We start from the raw sequence: 10,067 nt of genomic DNA, 5'->3' as shown, positions 1-10,067 counted from the left end.
ATATATTGCAATACACATCTCATACTCATATGAAGCAGAAATGCATGTTGGTGCATATGCTGCCATTTAAACTGATATATTAGTCTGAGAGACCAGGTCAGTCACTATTCGATTGATTATTACAGAATTAGATCAATGTGGAAAATCAATCAGATGATCTTTATTGTTCCCAAGGGGACATTCACTGGGCAGTGAGATGACGCCATGTTAAAGGAAACATCTTTATCACCATGCCATGGCACTTATAAAGAGTAGACAGTGGCAGATAGTAAAGCATGCTTTGTTCCTGACTCCCTGCTGACTTAGAAGTGGGTCATTGAAATGGTTGTACCAAAGTGAACAAACAAAACACAATGATTTTCTCCATTAGCAATTCTGCAATTACACTACTTGTCATTTTTCTACAAGCTAGCTGAGCTGCATGACAGAGTTATAGGCCGTAAAATCGTTGGCTGTTTGCCTGAGAAGCATGCTCTTTAAAACACATTACTTTTATTTAGCAATCCCAGAGGATACAGCCACATCACCAGACAAGAGCACAGCACAGTGACAAAAACAATTAATTTCAATCAATGAAACCTACCTAATTATGTTCCATATTATTAGGTATTCAAATGGCAATTAGGCTTTTATTCTGGAGTTACAAGGAAAAATCAGGGAAGATAGATTTCAGTGCCATATTTTTCAACAAATCCATCCGTCCATCCATCCATCCATCCATCCATCCATCCATCCATCCATCCATCCATCCATCCATCCAGTTTTCTTGGGACTGTCCGGTTTGTCCTCTCAGTGGGTCATCCTCCACAGACCTCCCATCCAGATCAGAGTCCTGACCCACCTCAGTTGAGTCCTTTAATACCGATGAGCAGTAGCTCCATTGTTACATTTGTTCAGATGATGGAAATCCTCATTTTATCTCTAAGGGTGAACCTAGCCACCATACAGAAGAGGTTTGAACCCAGGATCTTTGTATTTCATCCCATATCCATGTCACATAAGCAGAAGATAGATAAATTATTAATCATGAACTTCTCTTCTCAGCCTCGTTCTTTCTTCACCACATCACAGTCCCCAGTACCTGTAGATATCCATGATTTGAAGACAACAACAGAGTCACTTCATCCTCAGAAGGCAGGCAGGCTGTTGAGGTTCTCAAATCAAACACCCTCCTCTCCATGACTATAACATCCTGTCCATGGACAGCACAAAAAGGGATCAGAGGTGAGACACAATGCATCCAGGCTAAAGGTTTGATCCAAAGCCAGGAAGAAAACCACTGCACTGCTGGAATAAAATTAAATTAATTAAATTCATTTTTCCTGATAAATTCTAAAGCGATATTTACTTGTTTTGTAAACTTTCAGGTGAATAAAGTTCAATATCTGTGTTAAAGTTTTGGTTAATGACTGTTAATTTTTCAAGTAATTAAATGTTTGTATTAATGCTCTTATTTTGAAGTGGGTGAAGACTGTTTCCTCTCCTCACGTTCACACAAGAGATACAAAATAAAACACAGACCACAGAAAACAAGACAAAGGCAAAAATATGACAAACATATAAGGTCATTACAGGCAAGGGTCACCCTGGACAGGTCACCAGTCCATTGCAGGGCAACACAGAAGCAGACAGGACAAACAACCATGCACACACACCTAGGGAGAATTTAGAGAGAACAATTAAACCAAGAATTATGTTTTTGGACTGTGGGAGGATGCCAGAGTACCTAGAAAGACCCTGGGCTGAGAATTGAACCCAGGACCTTCTTGCTGCTAGGCAACAGTGCTGCCTACTGTGCCACTGTGCAGCCCCATTACAGAGCATGTAATTTATAATGTCAGCATTAAATTGCAGTTAAAGAGTAGTCTTTGAAGGGAAGATATATTTTAAATTGAATTTAGTATGTTAGCATTAGTTTCTGCAAACTACTGTGTTGTTTGGCGCTTTAGCAGAGCTGATGTTTATGATTAGTGCTTTAGAGCACAACTAAGGTTTTAGTTAGCGGTGTTCTCCACTGACACATCCCATACCACCGCCAACTGGACTGGTCTCATAACTATTAGAGACAAAATGGCAGTAAGGTTGGATTGGTTGGGCATACAGGCTGAGGGAAACTCAAGAAATCATCATTTACGATTCCAACTAAGTCATAAATGATGATAAAGGGAACAGCTGGATAAAATAGAATAATCGTGGAAGCACACTTAACTGAGTGTATTGAGACACATTCATCAAAGTTATGCTAAAAACTAAAGAAAGCACAAGAACATCGTTGTAGGTACTGAAAAGGAAATCTTACCTTCAGAATCTGTTGAAGGTAGAGGAAGATCGGCAAATCCCTGATGCAAACATTATTCTAGTAAACACAAACTGAAAGTAGTGGACTGGTCCGACAAAATCCTGACATTAGCACCATTAAAACCCGTAACCTGTGGATAAAAACCACACAAAACATGGCAGCCATCGCTCACATTGCGTGTGAAGGACAGAACATGTGAAAATATTGATCATTTGCTTCCTTGCAGTGAAGAAGCGTCATAAATCACAAAAGACAACTTCACCGATCACAGGCAGCAGTTTCAGCACGAGCTCTGTCTTTAATAATGATGCACTTCAGCATCAATAAATCCTTAGGGCATTCATTCTGAGCTTGTGATATAATTACCATTAACAAACAGAAACAGCTGCTGCTGGCCTTTAGACTCCTACAGGATTACACTCTGTGCCACACAGTTAGATCTGTACTTAGTTTGAAGTGCAAAGCAAGAGGTGAAGCTACTCCACAACGATGTTCCTCTCTTTTCATTCCAGCTGCTCAGCCTAGACACTCTTCCTGCTCACCACACATTCCTGCTGCTCACACGTTTTCATATTTTGCTCCCCACAACTGTGTTGAGGACAAACAGGAGGAAGAGTGCTTTTCTGGGTGAAGGTAATCCTGGCACTGTGATGAAAAGTGGAAGTGATGCGTTTCACATCCACTTCGGGATTGTTTGCAACAAATAGAGGAGTAAATGGTTGGTTAGAATAGCAAGAGATGGCAAACACAGTTGAATGAATAAAGGAAGAACAGACAGCCATCTCAAAAAAAAATCTTTAACTGATCACCCAAGCAAGAGGAAAGAGATCTCAGTAGGAATGACAGAACACAACAATAAGGAGTGGCTGGCATTTAAATAAATAAATAAATAAATAAATAAATAAATAAATAAATAAATAAAGCTATAATCCCATCAATTCTGACTTAAATGACATGTCAGTTTCAGATCAGTGGAGTCAACATGTTGGAGACTGAGGTAATCAGTAAGAAAACACAAAGCTAGTTCAATTATTCATTACAGAGGCACTGTGCTGTACTGTACAGCTAGAAATGGAGCCTTAACATACACCTGTTCTATCCTATTCATTCTGAGCCCGTCATTCTGCAGTCCCTCTGCTGGTTCCATTGCTACAGCTTCATATATGCAAGCGTGTATCTGCAGAACTAATGCTTGGTTCATCACAGAGACCACACACACAACGCTACAAACACTCCGGTATAATGGGTTTAGTCAAACAGTGTGTGGTGTGGAGCCACACCGCAGGAGTAGCACACCACAAGCACACAGATTTTACTCTCCAACAATCAAATATCATACAGGAAATCTCACAAAACCCTTTGAGTCAAACGTGAGGCAAACTGGGAAGAAGCAGTGGTGATAGTATGTGGATTATATTTAACATAGTCAAAACTACCCAAAGACGTCTCTGATGTCCACCGGGCTTTCTGATTTGCCACGGCAGTCTTCTTTATTTACAATTCCCCTAATTACAGAATGCCTTTATTCCTGAAAAATTTTAACTTTTCCCTCACAATTTTCCAACTTTTTAAAATCAGAGAATATCCCAGTTTTCTCTTGTAAATAGTTTGAAAATCACCTTAAAATACTTTTTTGGTGGAAATGTACTCCTGAGTGACAGTAGTTTTCAGTTGTACAAATTCACGCAAAAGAAAATAACTCCATAATATGACTATCACAAACATTCTGCCAAAAACTAAAATGAAACTTTTCCCAACCCGAAGGTGAAAATCTAGTTCAGTTGTTGTTAGTTTATGGATTAATGCCACTGATATTTTTCCAAATTATTTTAATGTTTTCTTTTCCAAATTGCAATAGCCTGCTGCCATTAATTCCTTTTTTACCCGATTGTTTTTCTCTGTTTCTCTTAGGCATCTTTTTCTTAATATTCTATTTCATAGCTATAAAGTACAGAAATGGATGTAGTATGTATCACTTAAAACCTGCTATTTCCTGTTTTCACGCTCTCTGCATCAAAATGAGAATGAAAGCAAATGTAAGAACTGATACATTTTTATTTTCTTTTTCCCTTACCTTACCATTTTCTGCTTTAATGATGCTCACCATATCAGTCTTTTCAATAATAAGGTCATGCAGCAGTGGAGTTTCCACTCCTGATGGCTTCCTTCATTTCTGATGGCTGAATTTTGAAAAGCTCACCCTGAAACCTGACTAAAGCTGAGTAGAGGCAGGCTGTGTGTTTGCAGCCTGTGATTACTGGACATCTGAGGGCGCCTGCATGGACTTTGGCTCCACTTCATGCACTTCCTTACTAAGAGCTGAAGTTGAGGGCTCGTAGTTGGAGTCTGAGTGACCTTTTAACAGATCACAAACTTCAAAACACTTGTAAAATTAGTTCTGGAGCACCAGGGTAGGTCAGCCATTCTAATAAAAAAAATGGAACATGTGGAACACAGTGCTGAAAAATAACAATATAAATTGGCCATTTTATATCTCCAACTCGAAGGAGTTTGTGCCCTGATTCCTAATAATTTTTGCACAGAAGTCAGTGTGTCACCTGCAAAGCTCTTATCACATATCCCAGACATTTAGAGACTCTGAATCACAAATCTAATTTCCCCCACTTCCTTGTTTATAAGACACTGTGCTAATAGAGGGGCCATGATTAGTGTAATTATGATCAAAGACCAATATAATGGATAATGTCAAGATGATTGGAAACATCCCACACAGTGATGAATGCCTTCTCCTGTTGTGTTGCTGTGTACTGAGCAAACTGTAGTTTCAAGTAAAGTGGCTTTGAAAGGGAGAAGAAAATAATTGGGGAGGAGGGACTCAGCTGAGGCCCTGGGGTCAGACACAGAGGGTGGCCTGATGTAAACAGGCCCTTCAGATTATCAACATGTCTTCATGGATTATAGCAAACTGTAAAGGCACCTCGGATGCCTTTACAGAAACATTAGGTGCTATGCTGTCTATGGGTTGCCAATAGTAAAATTCTGTTAATTACACCCTGACCCAGCTTTATGAGTGTTCTTTGTGTTGTGCACAACATATGAACTGAACCTGCTTGGACTGGAAACTACTCAACCAGGAAGAAGCCATTACTTCTAAATGGGAAAACCTGGTAAAAACCAGCCCCATTCTGCAACACTTTGCTTTGTACAGATGTTAGGTGCAGACATTTTTGTGGAGGCAACTAAATCGATCAATTATAAAGCATTCCAATCTGAGTATCATCTCAGACTCTGAACTCAATGCATCTCATTCTCCAGAAGCTGGCGGAGCATTCAACAGTTCTGGACAGGAGGCTTTGGAGCACACTTTGTTGCAAGATGGCATTCTGCAGAATTTCCTTCTGCTGGCCCTCATTCAGAGAGGAATGCAGACTTCTGATTGCTTCAACTGGAGAAATGTTCCCTGATTTTAAAATGTTGCCTTTTGTAATTCCAGTATGGCAGCAGAGTGCGGATTCAGTCTCTAGCTCAACACCAAAACTTTGAGATGTTTGATTAAACACAAGCGGATGAATAGTTAATGTCATGTTCATAATTTACGTTAAATTGTGAATTAGGACGTGCAACTGTTTATATGTCGTGACAGGCTCTGCACTTAAGACCCGTTTTATCCAGAGCACTTAGAGGGCAGAATAAAGTATTTCCATTTCCAAAACTCAAACAGAGTCTGAAAAAATGAAAAAGTTTAATAAATGCTTCTGGTTAGATCTCATGAACAGCTGAATACAACAATGATCAACATTATAACTACCACATGTTCATCTCCATGAAGAATTTTGCCATCATTACATCTGATGTTTGTGATGAAATCAAAGATTAATGTTTCAGGCTCCGAAGTGATAGATGTGAGCTCTAGCTTCAAATGGGTACAGGTTCTTCGTAAACCAGTAACTTTTCAGGATGTGGTTCAAATATTCATATGCAGCCTGACACACATGATCGAAACATAGTTCAGATACGTACTATTAGGTAATTGCTCAAATGTAAAACAACTGCCCAACACTGCCACAAAGGTCACATAGATATGGAAGAAAACATGACTGTTGAAATATTTGGAAGATTCATAAATCTAATAATAAAATAGATGATGAATATTCTCCTGCAATACCAGTCTTGAGCAGCAGGACAACCCAATAATTCCAGTACAACATGGCACAACATGGTTCTGTCTGGAGGGTCTGGGTCTGAAGGGGCCACAGATTACTGCTGCATATTCCACACATTGTTTGGGTACAATATGTCTGAGTGGTACAGATTAATACAACTGAGCTGCTGAGAATATTTATGCAATAAAAACCAAACGAAAAACAAACAAAACTGTATTTCAACAGCCATGAGAGAGCAGAAAACCACCAAGTAGCCAAAGATAAATGAAAAGAAACACATTCAGTTATTTGCCAAAGCAGAGTAGAGCTCCTCAGACCTTAGGGGTTTAACATCAATTTCTCCAGACCTAATGTATGACTCATTCAATTTTTTTTTGAATTTGCCTTATTGTTGGCTGATAAGGCAAAAATACCTCCCCAAATATCTCAGGTAATGCAGTAACGCAGTGACCTTCACTACTCCACCATATAACCGTGTTAGTTTGTCGGAGGTCTGTTCTGTTTTCACATGGAGGCGGAGCCATCTTGTTTTGGTGTTGTGTCAATTGGCTGTTTGATATTCTCCCCACAAGAAGGAGAACCAATCACAGTCGCTGCTCACACCTGGGAGTTAGAATCACATCATCCTTGTTCAGTGTCACAAGCTGAACTTCCACTTTCATCCAAATAGAACTCAGCAACAGAGACCAGCGCACCCAAAGTCAGACCTTGGCTCAATAAGCTTCAGTGTTAAATATGACATTATTTATAGCTGTCAGTGTTGCTGTTTGTGGGGAGTTAAAAAAACATCTCTCCTGATTTGTTTTGTTTTGAATTATTATTATTTAGGGGTGGGGACAATATAATTCCCAAAAGAAAATAGGTATCATTTTATTTATTGCATTTTTATTTATTGTTAATGCTAACTCAACTCAACTCCAGGTGGATGTTCATATCCTTAAAGATTTTTTGTGTCCCTCCCCTGATGGATACCTCTCAGTAATCTTTTCTCTGACTGGTTGGAGTGTTTAGTCTTCATGCTAATGGTAGTCATGGATACTGATGAACCAGTGAATGGACCTTCCAGAACCAGATGTCTTTATTCTACAATCACAATGAGATGGAGATCACTTGACTGCAGTGAGACTACAAGCACTAATTGGCAGGGGCTCTGTTGAATTAGGTCAGTCACTTTAAAGGCGATGAATATTAAGGCAATCACCAATTTTATGTTTCAAATTTGGATTTAATTATTATTTTGTAGAACCACATTTCACTTTGACATTGAAAGGGTTCTTTTGTTTTGCCAAAAAACCCACCTAATTTTAAATGTCCTAATTGATTTGTAAAAGCAATGAAAAATGTTAAATATCCAAAGGAGAGAATTTTTTTCTGGAAACACCAAATAGCTGGGCATTTTTTTGCCCTTTGTACACATGAAACCACATAAGTTTTATGCATTTGGTCCAGGAGCGCCTGAAATGTCTCGTTTTGCTGCCGTGAAGAGAATAAATGCACGATGACTGAAAACTACTTCGAACTCCAAACATTCCGACTCCAAAAATGCAGTAGAAAGAAAATCTGTCAAACAGCCAAGAATTACAGCTGTCAGGGGAATGGAGTGAGAAGCAACAACAAAAGAAAAATCTTGTCAAAGAAAATGGTTCTCAGTTTCACAAGCTATAGAAGAGAAAATGACTGCTGGAGGAGCTACAGTAAATGATGGTTTCATGTTTTCCTATTTCAAATACTTTGGATTACTGTGATTTGAGTAAATTTTCCAAACGGGATCTGGAAAAAACATTTTTTTTGGTTATTGTTACTCAAATGCTAAGTTTTTTATTTACTCTAGTTATTGCAAAAAATGGGTTGGATTTTAACTGTTTTAAAATGTCCTCATGCTGTTTAGATCATACATTCAGACAGAAACTGTTAAGCAACCACAGAGAACTGTCCAATTAGGACCCCATTTTGAACACCAGTAGACCTGTGATGGGGATGGAAATGGTTCAAAACACAAGAAGCTGAAAGGTCTGAAACGGCTTTCAGAGGCATGAGCAGTGGAATCATGAACAGGCCATAGAGCCAGTGTAAGATTCACATAAATATCCCCTATGAAGACACCCTGCTTAGTTTGATGTAATACTCAAGTTATTGTTATTACCGTTTTTGCCCTTCTGCTTTGATGCAAGCTAATATTAGCTAATAATATCTGGAAGGGTAGTCATTCACTTCCTCTGCTGCCATTAAAAAGACACAACCATAGACAGGCTACAATTCTGAAACAGCACAGAATCTCAACATTACGATTCAAACGTCCTCATTCTGTTCACTGACTGGCCAAGATGAAATGCATCCTGAGAAACTGATGAGCTCAGTGGGAGAAATCCCAGTAGGGAAATAAGTACTGAGCAGAATTGTGTAAGAATGCAATGGCCAAGCTAACCTGTTAGCACATGCCCAATCATGTTACCCTTCACCATGTCATGAAGGGTAACAACGCAGAACAACAATAATTCAACAACATGGTCGTGTATCTGCTGGAAATCAGCTGTGCTTCAATTATAACCTCAAACTATACAACCAGCCAAAGTTCAATTGACAGTAAATTGGAATTAGTTGGTCATCAAACCTCTTCACCATGTTGAATCTCTGGAGTTTTGTACGTGACTTTTTCCAGTGCTGTCTATCACGAGAGGCTCTGCACAGACACCAGGGGGATGTTTTGTAACCTTTGGCAACCTATAATTTATTGATGATGTTTCCTATATGTTAGTCATGGTCTACTGAAAGGAAAAGTGGTTTTATTACTTATTACTACCAGCAGGAAGTCACTTAGAGTTATTCTGGTTGATCTGAGGACTTAATCGTTCATATTTCATTCCAGCCAACTTGCCTAAATCAGAGTAAATGAAAAAGGGATGTAAAACTAATTTTTCAGTAAATAATAAACTATGAAATCCAATTACACAATGTGATTTAACAGTTTTACTACTATGACATTATGACATCTGAAATGGCCAGCTAGGCAGGGAAATGAACTGAAATACAATGGTTTAAGTGTATCATTGTGAAATGGTTTGCTTTTTGGTACAAAATGGAAGTAGGAAAGGATGAAATGGCAACGTGTGTATTAAACTGGGGGGTGATTGCTGGCAAAGAAGCAAACTGACTCAGAGCCAAACACTTGCATTTTTTTTACCTTTAGAAAGGTGTGTGGTTGAATTGTCAAAAGTGTTTGAAAAGTAAAAATGTGAACGAAAAGGCAAAGTGTTTATTTTTCTCCACAGATAATGAACTGTCCCTCAGAGATGCTCTGCTTCACATGTCACACAACAAGCAGACGTCTGAAGCTGAGAGCTTCCAAACATTTATAGGATTTAAAGAACAAGAGGAAATGGAAGTCAGTGGTTCCTGCTGCCATCCGAAATCTGTCAGAGAGACTAACTTGGGATTGTAGGTCCAGCCACAGATCTGAAGCCAATTTCTGACACATCTGTCACTATGATAGCAGATGGACACGAGGTCAAGTCTTGGCCCAGACCTTCACCGCAGAGAGCAGAGGTACCTTCAGGGACCACTGACTCGGGGCTGGAGTCAAGTTGAGATAAGGACACACTCAGACGCACACATGCACGCAGCATAATGTTTGTTCACACACTCAA

This window comes from Poecilia latipinna, unplaced genomic scaffold, assembly GCF_001443285.1.
Source record: "Poecilia latipinna isolate Pla-1442-1.1 unplaced genomic scaffold, P_latipinna-1.0 Scaffold3539, whole genome shotgun sequence".
In the NCBI taxonomy this organism is placed as follows: domain Eukaryota; kingdom Metazoa; phylum Chordata; class Actinopteri; order Cyprinodontiformes; family Poeciliidae; genus Poecilia; species Poecilia latipinna.
The sequence above is the reverse complement of the archived record's forward strand: the minus strand, read 5'-3'. Positions refer to the sequence as shown.